Source organism: Physeter macrocephalus, chromosome 4 (assembly GCF_002837175.3).
Source record: "Physeter macrocephalus isolate SW-GA chromosome 4, ASM283717v5, whole genome shotgun sequence".
Lineage (NCBI taxonomy): Eukaryota > Metazoa > Chordata > Mammalia > Artiodactyla > Physeteridae > Physeter > Physeter macrocephalus.
In genome coordinates this window covers 15888126-15908508 of record NC_041217.1, presented here as the reverse complement: position 1 = coordinate 15908508, position 20383 = coordinate 15888126, and the positions used below count along the sequence as shown (strand labels likewise).

Below are 20383 nucleotides of genomic sequence, written 5' to 3'. Positions count from 1 at the left end.
GGTTAGGTTGTTTATTTGAGATTTTTCTTGTTTCTTGAGGTAGGCTTGTATTGCTATAAACTTCCCTCTTAGAACTGCTTTTGCTGCATCCCATAGCTTTTGGATCGTCATGTTTTCATTGTAATTTGTCTCTAGGTATCTTTGATTTCCTCTTTGATTTCTTCAGTGATCTCTTGGTTATTTACTAACGTATTGTTTAGCCTCCATGTGTTTGTGTTTTTTACGCTCTTTTCCCTGTAATTGATTTCTAATCTCATAGCATTGTGGTCAGAAATGATGCTTGATATGATTTCAGTTTTCTTAAATTTACTGAGGTTTGATTTGTGACCCAAGATGTGATCTATCCTGGAGAATGTTCCATGTGCACTTGAGAAGAAAGTGTAATCTGCTGTTTTTGGATGGAATGTCCTATAAATATCAATTAAATCTATCTGGTCTATTGTGTCATTTAAAGCTTGTGTTTCCTTATTAATTTTCTGTTTGAATGATGTGTCCATTGGTGTAAGTGAGGTGTTAAAGTCACCAACTATTATTGTGTTACTGTCAATTTCCTCTTTTATAGTTGTTAACAGTTGCCTTATGTGTTGAGCTGCTCCTATATTGGGTACATATATAATTATAATTGTTATATGTTCTTCTTGGATTAATCCCTTGATCATTATGTAGTGTCCTTCCCTGTCTTTTGTAACATTCTTTGTTTTAAAATCTATTTTATCTGATATGAGCATTGCTACTCCAGCTTTCTTTTGATTTCCATTTACGTGGAATATCTTTTTCCATCCCCTCACTTGCAGTCTGTATGTGTCCCTAGCTCTGAAGTGGGTCTCTCGTAGACAGCATATAGATGGGTCTTGTTTTTGTAGGTCCTTTTCTTCTCTTGTGTTTCCCGCTTAGAGAAGTTCCCTTAGCATTTGTTGTAGAGCTGGTTTGGTGGTGCTGCATTCTCTTACCTTTTGCTTGTCTGTAAAGCTTTTGATTTCTCTGTCAAATCTGGATGAGATCCTTGCCAGGTAGAGTAATCTTGGCTGTAGGTTCTTCCCTTTCATCACTTTAAATATATCATGCCACTCCCTTCTGGCTTGCAGAGTTTCTGCTGAGAAATCAGCTGTTAATCTTATGGGAGTTCCCTTGTATGTTATTTGTCGTTTTTCCCTTGTTGCTTTCAATAATTTTTCCTTGCCTTTTAATTTTTGTCAGTTTGATTACGATGTGTCTCGGCCTGTTTCTCCTAGGGTTTATCCTGCCTGGGACTGTCTGCGCTTCCTGGACTTGGGTGGCTGTTTCCTTTCCCATGTTAAGGAAGTTTCGACTGTAATCTCTTCAGATATTTTCTTGGGTCCTTTATCTCTCTTTTCTCCTTCTGGGACCCCTATAATGGAAATGTTTTTGCATTTTACGTTGTCCCAGAGGTCTCTTAGGCTGTCTTCATTTCTTTTCATTCTTTTTTCTTTATTCTGTTCTGTGGCAGTGAATTCCACCATTCTGTCTTCCAGTTCACTTATCTGTTCTTCTGCCTCAGTTATTCTGCTATTGATTCCTTCTAGTGTATTTTTCATTTCAGTTATTGTATTGTTCATCTCTGTTTGCTTGTTCTTTAATTCTTCTAGGTGTTTGTTCTTTAATTTTTCTAGGTCTTTGTTAAACTTTTCTTGCATCTTCTCGATCCTTGCTTCCATCCTTTTTCCGAACTTCTGGATCATCTTCCCTATCATTATTCTGAATTCTTTTTCTGGAAGGTTGCCTATCTCCACTTCATTTAGTTGTTTTTCTGGGGTTTTATCTTGTTCCTTCATCTGGTACATAGCCCTCTGCCTTTTCATCTTGTCTGTCTTTCTGTAAATGTGCTTTTTGTTCCACAGGCTGCAGGATTGTAGTTCTTCTTGCTTCTGCTGTCTGCCCTCTGGTGGATGAGGCTATCTAAGAGGCTTGTGCAAGTTTCCTGATGGGAGGGACTCTTGGTGGGTAGAGCTGGGTGTTGCTTTGGTGGGCAGAGCTCAGTAAAACTTTAATCCGCTTGTCTGCTGATGGGTGGGGCTGGGTTCCCTCCCTGTTGGTTGTTTGGCCTGAGGAGACCCAACACTGTAGCCTAACCGGCTCTTTGGTGGGGCTAATGGCAGAGTACTTCCCAGAACTTCTGCTGCCAGTGTCCTTGTCCTCATACTGAGCCACAGCCACCCCCGTCTCTGCAGGAGACCCTCCAACACTGGCAGGTAGGTCTGGTTCAGTCTCCTGTGGGGCCACTGCTCCTTCCCCTGGGTCCCGATGCACACATTACTTTGTGTGTGCCCTCCAAGAATGGAGTTTCTGTTTCCTCCAGTCCTGTCAAAGTCCTGCAATCAAATCCCACTAGCCTTCAAAGTCTGATTCCCTAGGAATTCCTTCTCTCATTGCCGGATCCTCAGGTTGGGAAGCCTAATGTGGGGCTCAGAACCTTCACTCCAGTGGGTGGACTTCTGTGATATAAATGTTCTCCAGTTTGTGAGTCACCCACCCAGCAGTTATGGGGTTTAATTTTATTGTGTTTGTGCCCCTCCTACTGTCTCACTGTGGCTTCTCCTTTGTCTTTGGATGGGGGGTATCTTTTTTGGTGAGTTCCAGTGTCTTCCTGTCGATGATTGTTCAGCAGTTAGTTGTGATTCCGGTGCTCTCGCAAGAGAGAGTCACACAAGCTTTTTACTTTTATGCAATAGTGTAATAATAGATAGTAACTGATGTTTTCTAGTGCTTGAAAATTTCACAAAATTTTCTCCAATTTATATTAATTCATTCCTCACAACAACACTTTGAGTTTACTGTTATTATTCTATTTATTTTAAAGAGGAAATAGGCCGTATATGGTGGGCACTACCCCTTTAAGTTTACATAGCTAAAAAGAATCAGGGAGTTAAGCCAAGTCTTGTGACTCAAAATCCAATGGTGTTTGTATTGTGCCACATTCATGTTTCTGGTTTGTTCTTGTATCTGTTTTTATTCATTTGTTTTGTTTGCTGTTGATGGGGATAGTTTGGTTTCCTTTCTGAAGCAAACCTGCAACACTTAAGTGCTTTTAGTCTAATTGCATGTATCTGTCCCTCAGATCTCTATTCAACAAACAGTTGTTTTGCTAGCACTTACTGAGTATCTAATATATTGAGTGCTTGGTAGAGACATTATGCTTGGTTCTAGGAAGTCAAAAATAAACTGGGTATGGTCCTTATTCTCATGAAATGAAGAGTATAACTTATAGTGTTGGATCTTTCCAGTCTAGTTTTACCCTCTGGGAACTGAGTGCCACCCATGGTTGGATAACTCAAACTACCAGCTGACTCAGTGTGCTTACTTTCTTAGACTTGGGAAGGTTGCAGAGTTATTAGTCAGAAGTGGATTTTTGTGAATCTGGGTCACATGTTCTTGATTGAGACTTCATAGCTATCAATGCTTTATAGATTATGACATTCTTCACATGTGTTATCTTGTTGGATCTCCATGGTAGCTAGTGAAATATTTATTATTGCACTTGTTTTAGAGATGATGAGCCTAAGCCTGTACAAAGTCAAAGGACTGGGTCTCATTTTCCTTATCTATAATGTGATCCAGTTGAACGTTTCTGAAAATTTCTACCCATGTTCTCCGAAAGCGGAGGTCAAGAAACATGTCCGTGTTATTTCCCAGTGTCTTAGTCAATTTGGGCTGCTGTCACAGAATACCATAGACTGGGTGGCTTAAAAAACAAATACTTATTTATCACATTTACTTATTTTAAGAAAGTTAATTTAGTTATTTATGGAGGCTGGGGAGTCCAAGTTCAAGGCACTGATGGATTTGGTGTCTGATGAAGGCGCACTTCCTAATTTATAGATGACCATCCTCTCTCTGTGCCCTCTCAGAGTGGAAAGGGGTGAGAGACCTCTAGGTTCTCTTTTATAAGGACACTAATCCCATTCATGAGGGCTCCACCCCCATGACCTAATTACCTCCCAAAGGCCCCACCTCTGAATACCATTACATTAGGGGTTAAGATTTCAACATAAGAATTTGAGGGGGACACAAATATTCATTACATAACAGCAGAGGTCTAGCCTGAAATGGCCAGTAGCAACCAAAACATTTTTTTTTTAAGTCTTTGGCTTATCTTTACTGGGCGTGTGAAATTTGCATTCTGCTCCATAATATATGCTTTAATATAAAAACTTGTTCCCCAAACCCAAATCAGAGTAATATCTATGCTACAGGGATGTCATGGTCTTTTCTGGGGAGAGTTCTATGGCACACCGCCTTGCACTGGGGGTACCCAATCAGATCAGGTAAACCCCCTGTCCTTCCAGTTTCAAATACTCTATGTTAGACTTAATAATCTCATGTTTAGCCAAAGGTTTTACAGTCTGTTTTTCTTTCGCTCTCTGTCTCTCTCTCTTTTTTTTAATCTGTCTAATTTGTTACCTACTATTTTATTACAAAAATGATTTGAGGGGATTCTCGTAAGAACATACAATAAAATATGAAAACGTCTGAAAGAGTGAAAGAAAAACCAGGCTGTCATAGCAAGATTGAATTGGAATGTGTGTTGGGGAGAGATGCCTATGTTATGGTCCTGCAGATTTGCTAGAAATGGACAGTTGATTTAGCTCTCAGCTTTCTCCCAGCCCAGATGCTCTCAGCCTGAAGTTTTGCCTTGTCTGTATAACCCACACTTAGGAGAAGCCCAGGTTATCCTAGCCCTGAAACCTGATGGAAATGTCTCCTTTGGGTCCACGTAAGGTGGACACACTTCCACCTTGTGGACTGCCAGCCATCCTGATTAACACTCTCATGGCAAACCTCACGTGGAAAAAGCAGGAGGAGACGATACGAAAATACAGTGTGACCGAGGCAGGCCTCGACCCAGCTTTTCTGCCTGCAAGTCCACTGTGATCTCTGACGAGGATGGATTACATTCTTGTTTCTTTTCCATCCAAATTGCATTCTGGATAGCACTGAGAGAAATGTATAATCATGTTTTCAATGTAGTGTTTTTCTCATTAGGAGAGAAAATGAATCAGTTGGCATTTTAATGGTGAGCCTTTTTAATAGCAATCCTCATGACTTATTATTCTCCTTGGGATTTTATTCACAGTCTTAAAGTCTTAAAAAAATATAGGTAAAGAAAGAGGAGCTGGTTTCTGCCTGTGGAACAAATTTTTTTTTTTTTTTTTTGCGGTACGCGGGCCTCTCACCGTTGTGGCCTCTCCCGTTGCAGAGCACAGGCTCCGGACGCGCAGGCTCAGCGGCCATGGCTCACGGGCCCAGCCGCTCCGCGGCACATGGGATCTTCCCGGACCAGGGCACGAACCCGTGTCCCCTGCATCGGCAGGCGGACTCTCAACCACTGCGCCACCAGGGAAGCCCGGAACAAATTTTAACATGAGAGAAGAAGGATAAATGTACACAGGAGACTCAGAAAGGGTGCTCTTGATTCCTTGTGTCTTCCTTCATGAGATGGATGTGAGTGAGAGCCAGTGAGAACAAGAAATATGTCAACTGGCATGGTTCTAATCAAATACTTATTTGAAACTTCTGATTTCGGGAGGTTTCAGATTATGCACTGCTTAAAAAGATGCATTTCCAAAGTTTATAAACGTCTGGTTTATTCTGGTTTGTGTACATGGTAGGGAAGCCCATGCGATCCCAAGTCTTTGAGCTGTCCCAGTGCAAAGGGGGTCTTCTGGGGTGGGCGTGCAGGGATCACTGGTCCTCGGCGATGCAGGGTGACCAACAGTAGTGATAAAAAAATGACACTGGACTGCTCGCCCCGTACTTGCTCGTTTTGAAAGAGACTTACAAATGGCTGCGAAGCCCCCACTGTGTCTTTATGGCCCTTGCCTGGTTCCAGACGTTTGATCACCGATGCAGCATTTCCCCAATGCTGTGCAGGTTGATAGAACAGTTGCCGAGCCAGAATCCCTAAAGAAATTATTAATTATCCGGTTAATGGGCATCGGGTTGGGGGAGTGCGAGATTAATCACCAGTCGTGAGGTGACTTGCTGAAGTGGATTTTGGTTTTTCGTCTCCTGTCACTCGGTAATGGCTTTTCCTTCTTTCACCATCAGGTGAACAGGTGCAGAGATGCTGTATTTTCATTTTCCCAGAGTCAGTAACAGCCGGTGGCTAGGCGAGGCCTTTTCCTCAGTCCTGCTGTATGAGCAGTTTACAACATGGAGTATTACCTACTCAGAATGTTCCAGCTCTCAGAGTCTCTCCCAGTGTGACAGGTCCCACCTCAACTTTTTCAGTGTTCCTCAGGGGTGCACGTGGACACACACATATCCCCCCCCCCAAAATACGTACTTTCACATACACCCACGCACACACGTATGCAGACAGTCACAGAAGTGTACAAGAAGCGTTTGGAGATATTTCCAGATACAGTGCATGAACCTGTGCTTGACTCTTTATCTCATTTCTTTGGGAAAACATTCCTTATCTCTAAATGTAAAAAAAAAAAAAAAAAAAGAAAAAAAAGAAAAAGGAAACACTATACGTAGCTACTTCTTCCAGAGAGAAAGAGAAGTCCCACACGAGTCATTTGGTAGCGGGTGATATAACAAAGATATGGCAAGAATTCTCTGGCTCTTTCCTTTCCTTTCTCTCTTCTGGGTACTGGTCCCCTATCCTAGGAAGTTACCTTCATTCAGGTCCATCACCCATGTGTAATATCATCTCTTCGTTTTGAGAAGCATCATTTTGGCATTTGAGTCTTTTGTTTCCGGGATGTTAATGTGTCTTGGAATTTGTGAAGCTGTTGAGGAAGGTTGGCTAGTGTCGTGGGTTGTAGAAGGCAGTGCAAATCGCCAGAGCTGGTTACAGGAGAGATTTCATATCCGGTTAAGGCCGTACTTCCCAGCCCTCTGCACAGTGACAGAGGTCCAGGTAGACCGTGGGTGCTGGAGGTTTCTGTGTATTGAGTGAGCCCATGTCAAATTTAGCCTCTCTGTCTCTTCATTTCACCTTAGACTGGAGGCTGAGACTTCTCCAGAGAATATTCTGTTGCTTCACAATGATGCTAAGGATATAAAACTATTAGCAGCACTGTTGATTTCAGTTTAACTGTGTTTATCCAGAGTTTGACAGTTTTTCTCTTTCAGGCTGAATAAAGAAAATGGAATGGGGGAGCATATATACTGGGAAAGCAGGGAGAGGTAGCCTGTTGAAACTAGTAAGAGCCTGAAGTGTAAAATGTTTGAAAGTATGATGTTTTATTATTCTCTAGTACATACTGTGCTGCTTCTCGGTTGTTTCTAAGTAGAGGTCTTTCAGAATATTTTAAAACAAATATATTAGCTATTTTATAGCTAATTTTCCTTTAATAAATGTGTGTTTGCTGGCAGCCCCAGATGCTAGGGCTACAGTGGTGATAAGACAAAGTCCAAGCGTTCACTGACCTTCAAGTCTAGTGGAGTGTTCCATTGTTAAATAAGTATACAAAGAAAACTGTGTAGAATTCAGATGGTGATAAGTGTTAGGAAGAAAATAAAATGAAGGTATGATGGAGAATGACTAGACAGTCAGAGAAGCCTTGAACTTTAAGGGATAACCTTTGATCCAAGAGCATAGTAATGAGAAGAAACCCATCCTATAAGGATTTGATGACAGAATATTCCGGGCAGACAGATCAGCAAGCACAAGGTACAACCCCTATGGAGAACAGTATGGGATTGTTTAAAAAACTAAGAATACAGCTACCATATAATCTAGCAGTCCCACTCCTAAGCATATATCCAGAGAAAACCATAATTCAAAAACATACATGCAACCCCAATGTTCATTGCAGCACTATTCACAATAGCCAAGACATGAAAGCACCCTAAATGTACATCAACAGATGAATGGAAAGAAGATGTGGTACATATATACAATGGAATATTACTCAGCCATAAAAAAGAATGAAATAATACCATTTGCAGCAACATGGATGGGCCTAGAGATTTTCATACTAAGTGAATTAAGTCAGACAGAGAAAGGCAACTATCATATGATATCACTTATATGTGGAATCTACAAAATGATACAAATGAACTTATTTACAAAACAGAAACAGACTCACAGACTTCAAAAACAAACTTATGGTTTCCCAAAGGGGAAAAGTGGTGGGGAGGGATAAATTAGGAGTTTGGAATTCACATATACACACTACTATATAGGAAATAGATAATCAACAAGGACCTACTGTAGAGCACGGGGAACTCTGAGACTCAATATTCTGTAATAACCTATATGGGTAAAGAATCTGAAAAAGAATAGATATATGTGTATGTATAACTGAATCACTTTGCTGTACACCTGAAACTAACACAGTATTGTAAATCAACTATACTCCAGTATAAAATAAAAATTAAATTAAAAAAAAAGAGCAAGGGCCTTCAGGTGGGCATGAACTGGGCTGGCTCAAGGAACAGAAAAAAGACTGAAGCAGCCAGAGCCTAGTGAGCGAAGAACCACCTGTTTGTATACAATATGTTGAAACCTCTGAAGTTCATTTACGTACACTCCCTGCAATATCCCTGGCATCTTTAATTTGTTTGGCTAATCTTTCTTTACGCATAGTATGAAGAAAAAAATCAGTGTATATTGGATTTTCATGAGAATTCTGAAATGATTCCAGTTTGAATGACATAAAATGCCATTTTGTGCAGGACGGCATTGAAATGGATGTCACAGACACTTATCTGCGCCGAGCCCTTAATCTCATTTAGGGTGAGGAATTTTCCTTGAGCAGTTCAGAAGAGGGTAGCTTTCTGTTACATGTATTCTCTTTATATCTCTGCTCAGTGCTAAGATCCCCAAAACTGCTTAGAGTCCCAGAATGTCTGCCTTGTCATAAACTTCCAGGCAGTGGCTGGGCTTTGCAGCCACATAAAATGCAGATGACCCATTTGTGTTTCTAAAATCTAAGCCTGTCTAGTAGTCATGGAGCTGCTGGGGGTTGTTGGCATTAAACCATCTTCTGGGCTTCTTGTAGAGCGTAGCATCTCTGGTGTTTGGGTGACTCCTTCTCTTAGGGGTTCCTGAGCTCACTCTGATAAGTAAAGCCAAGTTTGCTTTGTTAAGCTCCGCAGTTCCCAGCAGTAAAGAGATAAGAAAGAGAAAAAACATGAGTATCTTTGGGAGAAAAGAAGCTGATTCTGTTTTTAACAGGCACTAAGTACACTTCTTTAATGACTTAGTTTAATTTTTTGCAGTCTCACACTACATTTACCAGGATATCTGGAATATCCCATAAACTTTGAAGTTGAACAAAGGGTTTGACTTAGCTTCTTGTCTCTGGTAGAACCATTTTATCTGTAGGTAGCACCCTTTGAGTTGTTTTAGGAATGTCAGTTGCAAAATGTCATCCATGAGCGGGGTGGTTGTTGTTTATCTTTTTTAGACAATTAGGAAATACATGTAACTATTAGTGGGGGAGTGATTGTATTCAATATTTGCAGTAAATACTCTAGAACTCCCAGCCCTCTGTTGAGTTTTCATAAGTCACTGCTTCCTCAGTCTTGCCTACTTTGTGCTAGGTGCTTTGCTGAAATCACCTTTAATAGTCACTTCGGGGACTTCCCTGGTGGTGCAGTGGTTAAGAATCCGCCTGCCAATGCAGGGGACACGGGTTCAAGCCCTGGTCCGGGAAGATCCCACATGCTGCAGAGCAGCTAGGCACGTGAGACACAACTACTGAAGCCCGCACGCCTAGAGCCCGTGCTCCGCAACAAGAGAAGCCACCGCGATGAGAAGCCCGCACACCGCAACAAAGAGTAGCGCCTGCTCGCCGCAACTAGAGAAAGCCCACGGGCAGCAACGAAGACCCAACACAGCCAAAATAAATAAATAAATATTAAATAAAAAAAAACTGCTCACTTCGACCCCACAAGGCAGGCACAATTACTATCCTTGTTTTGCAGGTGAGAAAACTGAACCATCAAGAGGTTCAGTAATATGCCTAGGCAGAGAGCTGCGGCCAGCCTCTGCACCAGACCCTCTGCTTCCTTCCCTTGCGACAAATCCCTCTGGGCTTTGTGACACCCTCTTTGAAGTAAACATTCAAGTGTCCAAGCAAGAATGTAATTGCATCCTGTGTAGAGTTACCTCTTGTCTTGTTAATAAAATAATGATTAGTACCTGGGAGGATGCATCCGAGTATGGAAGATGGGAGGGGTCGATGGCACGTAAGTGGCATTTAATTTAACCGGGACATCTACTGTCCTCAGCCCCAAGGCACTTCTCACTTTGTCGGATGGATCTGACTTGTCTGCATCTCTGGATACTCCTCCCCACGAGGCTTGGTCTCTCCCCTGAGTATATAGGCCAGCAGGGACCAGCTGTGCAGGGTTCTGCTGCCTGCTCGTGCTCTCTGAGTCACTTTCACAACCTCTGTGCCTTACAGCTGGGGAATCAGAGCCTAAGCCTACCCTCCAAACCTACAATCTTGTTATTTCCATTCTTTCCTCCACAGCCCCGCCCCCCGATACACACACACACACACACACACACACACACACACACACAATTGCACATATACACATGTGCAGTTGGTCACTCTCTCTCTGTCTCTCTCACACACACACACACACACACACACACACACACACACACAGATCTCTTTGCCTAAGTGCCTTTTAGCTTAAAAAAGAGATTGACCCTCATGCTAGTTAAGTCATAGTCTTTCAAAAAAGCACTCCATGAAGAATTACATGCTGTGGACATTTCCTGGGGCAGGGATTTGTCACTGTACAGCATTCTGTAGTACTGACAAGGCACGCTTGGTGACATGGGCCTTGGACACACAGTAGACTAAGAGAATGAGTGCACAATTCTAGGTATGTTTTGCCGAGCCCAGAGACACGTGCATACACAGACGCACAAATAGGCAGACACACACATACATACAGTTATACCCAGGGGATTCCCTTCACATTGGGCTATGGAAGCGACCAGGACACGGTGCTCTTCATACAAAGGCTATTCATAAACGCTTGATGAGACAATGACAGCCTTGTACTGTGTGGGCAAGTGGGAAGATGAAAACAGAATGAAGTTGCGTTGGCCGGTGACCACTGTGGACCTCGGGCCAAATGCGATGATAACAGAGAACAGCCACCAAAAAGGCTGGCAGATCCCATGCTGCCCGTGCAGTCATATCTCAGCACGTCCCGGGAGGCGGAATGTCTTGCGTACTGTTTCAGCCAGTAGTATTGTTTTCAGTAGGGAGCCACAAAGCCATTTCAAAAGCTCTCACGTTTTCTTAGCTGCTGAAGTCTCGGAAGAGATGGGAACCTTCACCGACTCACCTCTGAGCTCTAGAAGGAGTTCGAAATAGGTCTGGTGTGGAGGTGTGTGTAAGCAGTTATACTGGAGAAGGCACAGAGCGCACTCACGTTTCTCCCCCTTCTCTCTCCAAGGAGGCAGGAATGATTATCATCATATTCAAGGTCAGAACCACCCTGGACCATGAAACAGGATGCTATCGAGGATGAAGCGATGGTTCGGGAATTAGAAGTTTAGGAAATAGCGGCTGGGAGATAAGCCTTGTGAAGATCACGCTGACAGACTTCAGGTATAGAAACGGTGTCCGTAGGCACCTCGTCCCTGATTGGTTCGTGAGAATTCTGCTACATAGCTAAAGAGGATGCATTCACATTTTAGCAAGAGGAGGGATGACTCGAATTATATACTGAGAAGAATCTCTCGGAACCAGGCATAGTATCCTCTGTGTCAGGAAGTGGAGGAAGGGGATTAACAATTCCGCGTGGGTGACTCTAGCTTTGCTTGGAGCATTGCATCAAATCGCAAGGGTCTTCCTGGCTCCAGACGTTGGATCTTGCTTTTCCCCCTTTGCACAGCAAGGTAGCTGCATTTCTTGGCTCTGCCAGCCCACCCTCACGTGCTCTTTCAATTCCAATCATGTTTTCCTCACACAGACACAAAATCACAGGCTTAAGAAGCAACCCACAGCAGCGGTGAATCCGGGAGGGCTTCTCACCGTCTAGCTTTAGTCTCCTCTGGCGTGGCAGCAAGGAGCAAGGGAGTGAGAAATTTGGGCTCTCTGCATGAATATTCTGGAAGCATATTTCACTTGGCAGTGTGACACCCTGAGTGCACTTCTAACTTCTGCTGTTTCTCTTCATTGTCATTTCTGAGATTCACGAGAACTGGATATGGTTACATATCCTCGAGTTCTCTCCAGTGTACACTTGGTAATTTAAAGATACAGATATAGTAAATGTATTGTGATTACCTGTGAGCCCTTAGTGTAACTAAAGGGCATCAAGCTGCCGTGGTTTAAAATTTTATTACATAATCTACGCTTGGTCCACTCCTTAAAGTGTCACGGTCCTTATGATTTGGGACCAAGAGATAGAACATGAGGCTAAGTCTTTATATCAAGGTTTGAAATAACATGGTGTGTATATTAGGATAAAATTTATACACTAGGTCACAGTTCTTTCCCCTCAAACCAGACCGAACTCTTTCAGACCACACAGTGCAACACACACACACACACACACACACCCCACTCATGCACCCACACCCCATATATAATTTTGCTCAGTTCTCTTACTGCTGCTGGGAGTTCTGTTCTCATTATTGCTTTACTCTGGGAGCTTTCCAAAATGCCCACAACCTGAACACCAACTTGAGTGGGTGATATCTTCTTTTCCCTTCTGAAAAAACAGTAAGCACGCTGTATTAAACCCAAATAGTTAGACTGTTTTGTTTGTCTTTGGCAAAGCTCTAAGAATTCTAGATTTGTGGTTTGCCAGCCTGGAAGATTTGGTGTATTGTTAGAGGTACCTTAGTTCATCTTTGTGGGCTCTCCTCTGTAGCTGCTGACAGTTGAGGTTGGTGTCAAGTGCAACTAATGCTTATTTACAGGGTATTCTGTGCCTTGTTATGGAAATCTTTTATAATGACGTCATTAAAGCTCTTGATTCTGAAGGGTAAAAAAACCTAATTGGGATTTCTTTAGCAGCTTTATGATACCATATAGAGAGGACAACATTGTTCAATTTATAAAAGCAAAGAGGTGAAGGGAAAACCCCCGTTGGGTCTACTGAAATCGGCGATTCTGATATACGAGTCTTAGGCATAAAGCATGACTCTGTCAGGTTTTGACTCTACATTCAGAGACTTGGCAGGTCCTCCAGCCACCTTCTGGGCTAGTGTGGCTACCAGTACCTGCCAGACTCACCATCTAGATGGGCTGATTGGCTTCTGCTAGTTTTGCCGCCTACCTTTAATTTGGGCTTTAGCCAGCCTTTCCGTCTCTTCCTTCAGAAGCATATCAATGTTAGCCTCTCTTGAGTAGCTCTGCCAGCTTCTGTATATGCTGTACAGTCGATGCAGGTGGAGAGCCAAGCACCCTGGAAGAGACCATGTACAAAGCCCCTAAAACTTTCATCATGGCTGGTGAGTCCCTTCAGGTGTTTGCATACTGAAGTCAGAGAGGAATGTCAAAAGACAGTGTGTTCCAGTGGAAATTCCAAAATGATCTTCTAGAATTGTGAAGTGTAAACTAGGCATCTCTTTTCCGCCTCTTCAGTGGCCCTGAGCAGGCAACTCATTGCCTTTGAGCCTGTTCCAGAGCCTTCATTTTCAAGGATAAAGTTAGTGGCTGAAGAAGTGGAAATAATAGCGTGGGCTCATTCCTTTCAAAGCACAGCTCAATAATATGGAAGAACGTAAACACTGTCTTAAAATATAGTGTTTATGAGAGTATTTATTCAAAGAATAAATTGCAAATGTCCCAGAAAGTACTATTAATGATAGTGGTTAAGTACTTATATGAAAAGAAAATCCAGATTATAATTCATGCGTCTTTGGGTCTTACCCCTGAAACTTTGTTATTATCTATAACATTTCTTAACTATTCATCGCCTAAAAGTGTCCCCAATATTTTTAAGGGAATTAGTAACAGTACAGATAGTACAGATTGGTACAGATAACCAGTCTGCTGTGCCCTCCTACTTTCCCTGAGACCCTTGGAAGTCCTTTCCAGCTCTATCTGTGACCCAGGACCCTGCCAAAGAGAAGCACATGCCCTTCTACTTCTGAGGCGCTTGAGTTAATGGGACTGTATCAAGTTAAAGAAGCTAAGGTCGGGATGGCTTTGTTCAGTGCCAAGCTAAGAAGATATTTTTTTCACCTTAGACAGAAGTAGAGAAAGATGTGTCCTAATGTTCCATAGACATGTCTTCCCATCAAAACAGTAGTTCGTTTTCTATTTACAAGTTAAGTAGGCTTTGGTGGAATGGCCTAGAAATCTAAGCTCCATTTGTGAGTTGGTGTCTATGGGAAAACATCATTTTAATTTCTAAATAATTATGAAATTCATACACACTTTCAGAGTATGCAAGTTGTGACTACTTCTTGGTCAAGTCGGGTGACAATGCACTAACTTCCTATGGTCCTCTCAGCTTAATTAGTAAGAGGACATGAAATGAGCCCCTCCTCCCACTATCAGATCTTAATAATTCCTTAAGTAACTAAAATGAATGCCAGGTCTCATAAATCGAGTCAGGAAATGAATACCCCAAACTGAGTCACTGAAATTTAAGTTCTGAGGCTTGATTTGACTAGCTTATTTCACCGTCTTATTTGGTCTGCATTTTTCAGGTTTCAGGCTCTGTACTAAAGGACACAGCTTTACTCTCTCATTTCACCTTCATTGTTTGTGAAGAGGTAGTTTTATATTTATGGTGCAGAAGTCTGCTTTTGCCTAGAATGTATATTCATTGTGCAGATGAGGAATGTCTTCTGTGTGCCAGGAAATGAGTGGGACACTGCCGAAGATGGCACCCCTAATAAGTGACAGAATGGGACAGTACTTGGACCCAGCTCTCTCCCTGTCTGCCACGCCGCCCACATGGGTACCGTAATACCGAGATACTGACTGCTCTGTCAATAGAGAGGGGAGATCTCACTTTTTAAAATGACTGGGTTCTTCAGAAATTGTTCTCCCCACAAAAGGAAATGATGACCACTTTTCCTAAAATTGGAGTGAGGCAATTGAGCCCCAGGATGACAGAACAATACCATCCTGTATTTTGGACGAACAAGGTAATTTCACATATTCGAGCCATTTATCGATTCTTCTAATCTCTTGCCCCCCTTTGCTCCCTTGCTAATCACACTTCTGAAGGCTTGTTTGTAAGTCACAATTGTGTGCTTTGCAGAGAAAGCCTATACGAATGGGTGGGAAGTCTTTTTGAAATGGCAATGCCATCTAAAAAACTATGTGTGCTCTTAACATCATAGAGCCATTTTCACAGGGTAGTCCGCAAACTCCCTGGCAGTGCTAGTTAAAAATGCAGAACCCACGGGCTTCCCTGGTGGTGCAGTGGTTGAGAGTCCGCCTGCCGAGGCAGGGGACGCGGGTTCGTGCCCCGGTCCGGGAAGATCCCACGTGCCGCGGAGCGCCTGGGCCCGTGAGCCACGGCCGCTGAGCCTGCGCGTCCGGAGCCTGTGCTCCGCAACGGGAGAGGCCACAACAGTGAGAGGCCCGCGTACCGCAAAAAAAAAAAAAAAAAGCAGAACCCTATTACTCAGCCATAAAAAAAAAAGAATGAAATAATGCTATTTGCAGCAACATGGAGATGATCATACTAAGTCAGACAGAGAGAGGGCCTGCGCGTCCGGAGCCTGCGCTCTGCAATGGGAGAGGCCACAGCAGAGAGAGGACCACGTACCGCAACAACAACAACAAAAAAAGCAGAACCCTATTACTCAGCCATAAATCACTTATAGGTGGAATCTAAAATATGATACAAATGAAGATATTTATAAAACAAAAAGACACACAGACATAGAAAACAGACTTATGGTTACCAAAGGAAAAGGGGAGGGAGAGGGGGATAACCCTATTACTCAGCCATAAAAAAAAAGAATGAAATAATGCTATTTGCAGCAACATGGATGGACCTAGAGATGATCATACTAAGGTAAAGTAAGTCAGACAGAGAAAGACAAATATCATATGATATCACTTATAGGTGGAATCTAAAATATGATACAAATGAAGATATTTATAAAACAGAAAAAGACACACAGACATAGAAAACAGACTTATGGTTACCAAAGGAGAAGGAGAGGGAGAGGGGGATAAATTAGGAGTTTGGGATTAACAGATACACACTAATAAATATATATATGTATATATATATATATATACACATATATATATATAAAATAGGTAAACAACAGGACTTACTGTATAGCACAGGAAACTATATTCAATATCCTGTAGTAACCTATAATGGAAAAGTCTGGAAAAGCTAATAAATATATATATGTGTATATATATATACACATATATGTATATATATATACATATATATGTATATATATATATACATATATGTGTATATATATATACACATATATATATAAAATAGATAAACAACAGGACTTACTGAATAGCACAGGAAACTATATTCAATATCCTGTAGTAACCTATAATGCAAAACGGTCTGGAAAAGAATAGGTATACCTGAATCACTTTGCTGTATAATTGAAACTAACACAATATTGTAAATCAACTATACTTCAATTAAAAAATGCAGATTCCTGAGCTCCTTCCTTGAGGTATTTAATCCACATTTCGCAGGGCGGCCCAGAACTCTGCATTTTAAACACTGCACAAGGTCATCCTGCAGGATGCTGAGGTTTAAGAACCAGTGATGCCAAAAAAAAAGTGATCGAAGGCAAAAATGTTCAGGGGCATGGAACGCGCTCCTTCTCAGAGAGTTAATTTATTGGTTAACACTCTGAAGAGCTTTCTTTGTATGGCACATCCAGAGGGACCTTCTCATTTGTACATTTCCTTCCCCCGCCTCATTCATTTCTTCCCAGAATTACTTTCTTCAGACTTCCACAAAGACTGATCAACGAACGAACACATGAAAGACAAATGTAAACTCTTCTCATTTCTTTTCATCCCCTCCACAGCAAAATGCCCATTCATCTTCTCAGATGTTCCAAAATGTGGTGAAAAAGATGGCTCTTGCAACAGATGCAATTCTTTCTAGGTCTCTAGGTAACATTTTAACCTGTGTAATGTTCACTGCACAGCATCTTAAGTAATATTCCAGGAAATACACTGCTGCTTGTTAAAAAAGATAGGACCCCAGAGATGTCTTTAAACATGCCTGTAAAGTGAGGCGTGCCAAGAGAAAGACAATATGGCTGATTATAGTTATTTACCTTACATTTTCATTCGCTTTTAACTGGGTGTAATTTAGGGGCATGAAATCTCTTATTGGAAGTATTTGCATTAAACAGCTCTAAGCAACCATGAAAATGCAGAAACTGAAAAATTGACAGACTGGGTTCCTAGAATCCCAAAGTAGCATTTTTGTAACAGGCATACAAACAAATCGAATAAACATGTTTTGCTTCAGCGATTTAAGAATATGGTCTTTGGAGTAATTTGTCTTTTTTTAACTATCATTTCTAACCTTTTCATTGCCTATCTCTAGTTTGCAGGTCCCCCTAACAATCTGCGGTAATTTCCCAACCAGCTGTTGGTGTTCTAGCACTCGGTGGTTTGTTTCCATTTCCTTGAGCTACCAAATCATCCTATAAAGGGGATTACCTGAGCGCTGTTGTCTCCCGGGTTGGCCTTCAGTGGTTGGTTTGTTGTTTTGTTTTTTGTTTGTGTTTTCTCAAGATGCTTCATCGTATGGAAAGTTTGCTTAAAAAATTGCAATGGCCTTGAACGGCGAGGCTCAGGCCAAGTGTCAGAAGATGCTTCCAGCAACGGGAGTTCCTTTCTTCCCAATTAATAGCCACAAACCTAAGCATGGATCTGTTGAAATGAGAGCTTGGTTTTTTTCAGGTGTTTGTAGAGGTTTGCGTAGACTTTCTTTGCAAGAGAATGTGTGTTCATTTCACTAGTCTTGGCATGATTAAAAAAAAAATTCATTTGTATACTCTTACCCGTTGGAAACTATAAGGGATAAACAAAGTCAGTGTTTACACTTGGAAGAAGGGGTAAAAGGAGAAGCTTCATCTCTTACTTAGGCTTTTGAATCCCTATTTAAAGAGAAGGCAAGGAGGCCTATTGTTTATCTTCTTTATAGTTCTCATTTCTACCTGGACATATTTTGCAAACATTAATTTTCCTATATCATGGGGGGATACTACCACTTATCAAATTACTAAATAGAAAGAAGGAAAGGGAGGAAAACGAGGGGGGAAAAGAGGCATGACAGAGGAGCTCTTTTTGGTTCCTTTTTTTCCCCATTTCCTTCCGCCAACCATCCCTCGACCAAATGGTATTTTAATTCAAGTCTCTCTGGCTGTAGTTAGTGTTTGGACTTTCGGTAATATCTCCATCATTAGGAGGAAGGTTGACTCTAAGCTTGTTTCCAGAGTGGTGAATAAGATTTTCTCAGTTGAGAAGTTCCTTTTGTTTATTTGGAATGTGCTAAGGTAGAAGAACATTTGTATCCTTCAGAAGAAACTTTTATCTTCCAATTAGAGCCGAGGAAGAGATTCTCAAAGAGAGACTTACTCTGTTTAAACTGACTGCTCTGTTTTCTCACCATCCTGATAAAATGACAAAGATTTTTTCCCCCTAATTGGGCTTCTAGTTTTTGATCCCCGTATATATCCTGATGCACTTCTATCGAAAAACCCCGGAGATCAGTAGATCTTAATTAATAGGCTTTGTGGTCTTGCTTGTAGATACATGTCAGTCATATTTTTTACAAGTGAAAAACAAGCAAAAGTATTTTCCAGGTAATTTCCCTCACACTTGAAAGAAACGAGAGAAGAGTCCTATTTCCTGTGTCAATAGCACTTTTTTCATAATCCACTTGCGAAAACATTACAGCAGTTGTACATTTCAAGGAAAAGTGATATTCTTTTACAAATCAAAATGAGTATGAACACCTATGTAAAGAAGATTAAAAAAAGTGTATTTCTGGTATGGCGCAGGTGTTTATACCCACCTAATTTTTATGGTTTGTCCTATTAATTGAAAGAAATAAGTATAGGGGGTTATGCTATAAATACGTACATCAGAGCAGTACCCGGGCTTTGAAAAATATATACGTCAGCAAGTTTTTTTTTTCTATTATTTACTGGAGATTCCTCTCTCTCTTTTTTTTTTTTTTTTTTGGTCTGGATAAACGGACTAGAAATAAACAGCTGTATACTACTTCATTAAGCTGCTTCTTGGAGTGGTTTTCCCATTGATTAGCCTCAGGGCTAATGCTGGTTTATTCCTCATTTCATTGCTAATTAACATCACTGCTTCTTCTGACCGCGTGACCTCGCTCTCTGGTGAACATGTGCTGGTTTGGCAAATAATAGCGCTCTCCTCCCCTCCCCCTACTACCTCCTTCCCTAGTCTTCAGCTCCCTCATCTTTTCTTCCTCCTAAAAATAAGATTTTAAGCTAGGAGGGAAGGAGACAGCCTTTCAGTTAGAGCCTGTGAGTTCCTCTGTAAAGACAGCAAACTTAATAAAGAGATAATATGCAAGCAAGGGAAATAAACACAGCCACTCTCCTCAAGCGTCTGGTTGGGGCACCGGGTAAATGCCGGTGATTCACTCAGGCTACTACATGAGATAGCTGGCTTGGTTCATTTTGCCATTGTCTCATGGATTCAGGCTTTTTCAGAATATTTACAGGACAAATTACCTGACTCAGAGAGTTAAGACCAAGACCTTTAAAAGAGAAATGGACCACTGGCCTTAAGGCATCTGTACTCTATGGTTCCCATGTCTGTGAAATGAAATTCACTGTCAGGTCTGAGTTTCCTGATCTGACCCACAATTAGAGCTTTTGTAAAATGATCCACAGTCAAGTAGAACATAGGTAATAATCAAATCACAGAAGAATACACAATTTGGCAACTCAGGATTAGGGATGGGTGAAATCCACAGTATAAACCTAATAAAAATCACTTGCTTCTGTTCCAGGTAGGGAGGTCAGCATTTCCAGAAACTCAAGCCAACATGCATTTTGGAAAAGCCTTTCCAGAATCATTGACTAATGTGTTGTATTGACTCAAATCCAAATCACAGCATCTCTTTTAATTGAATGGAACATTACATACATTGCATTTAGAAAATAATTTCAAATTAGTTTTGATTCTTGTCGTTTGATGTGTTATATTCCCTAAGCAGTCACAAAACAGGCTTCCTTCAGGCACCTTTGAGGAGCGGTCACTAGACAGACAACCTTTACATTGCTTCTGCTTTACAGCAAGCGGTCAGCTTTCCTTGCTGTCATCGTTTTTCCGATAGACTTTTTTTTTTTTTTTTTTTTTTTTTGCGGTTCACGGGCCTCTCCCTGTTGTGGCCTCTCCCGTTGCGGAGCACAGGCTCCGGACGCGCAGGCCCAGCGGCCATGGCTCACGGGCCCAGCCGCTCCGTG

At 41.7% G+C, this 20383-nt stretch overlaps 1 protein-coding gene across 24 annotated transcripts in view; it reads left to right on the top strand.

Annotated features, from left to right (window-relative positions):
* Positions 1–20383, top strand: part of ESRRG (estrogen related receptor gamma) — a 665923-nt gene that overhangs the window by 228262 nt on the left and 417278 nt on the right. The window contains exon 1 of one of the 24 annotated variants that reach the window (XM_055084021.1): positions 10585–11555. The exons of the other annotated variants lie outside the window; for them this stretch is intronic. The gene's annotated coding sequence lies outside the window, so the exon portion shown is untranslated. Of the gene's footprint in view, positions 1–10584; positions 11556–20383 lie in introns of those variants that run through there. 24 annotated transcript variants of the gene reach the window in all.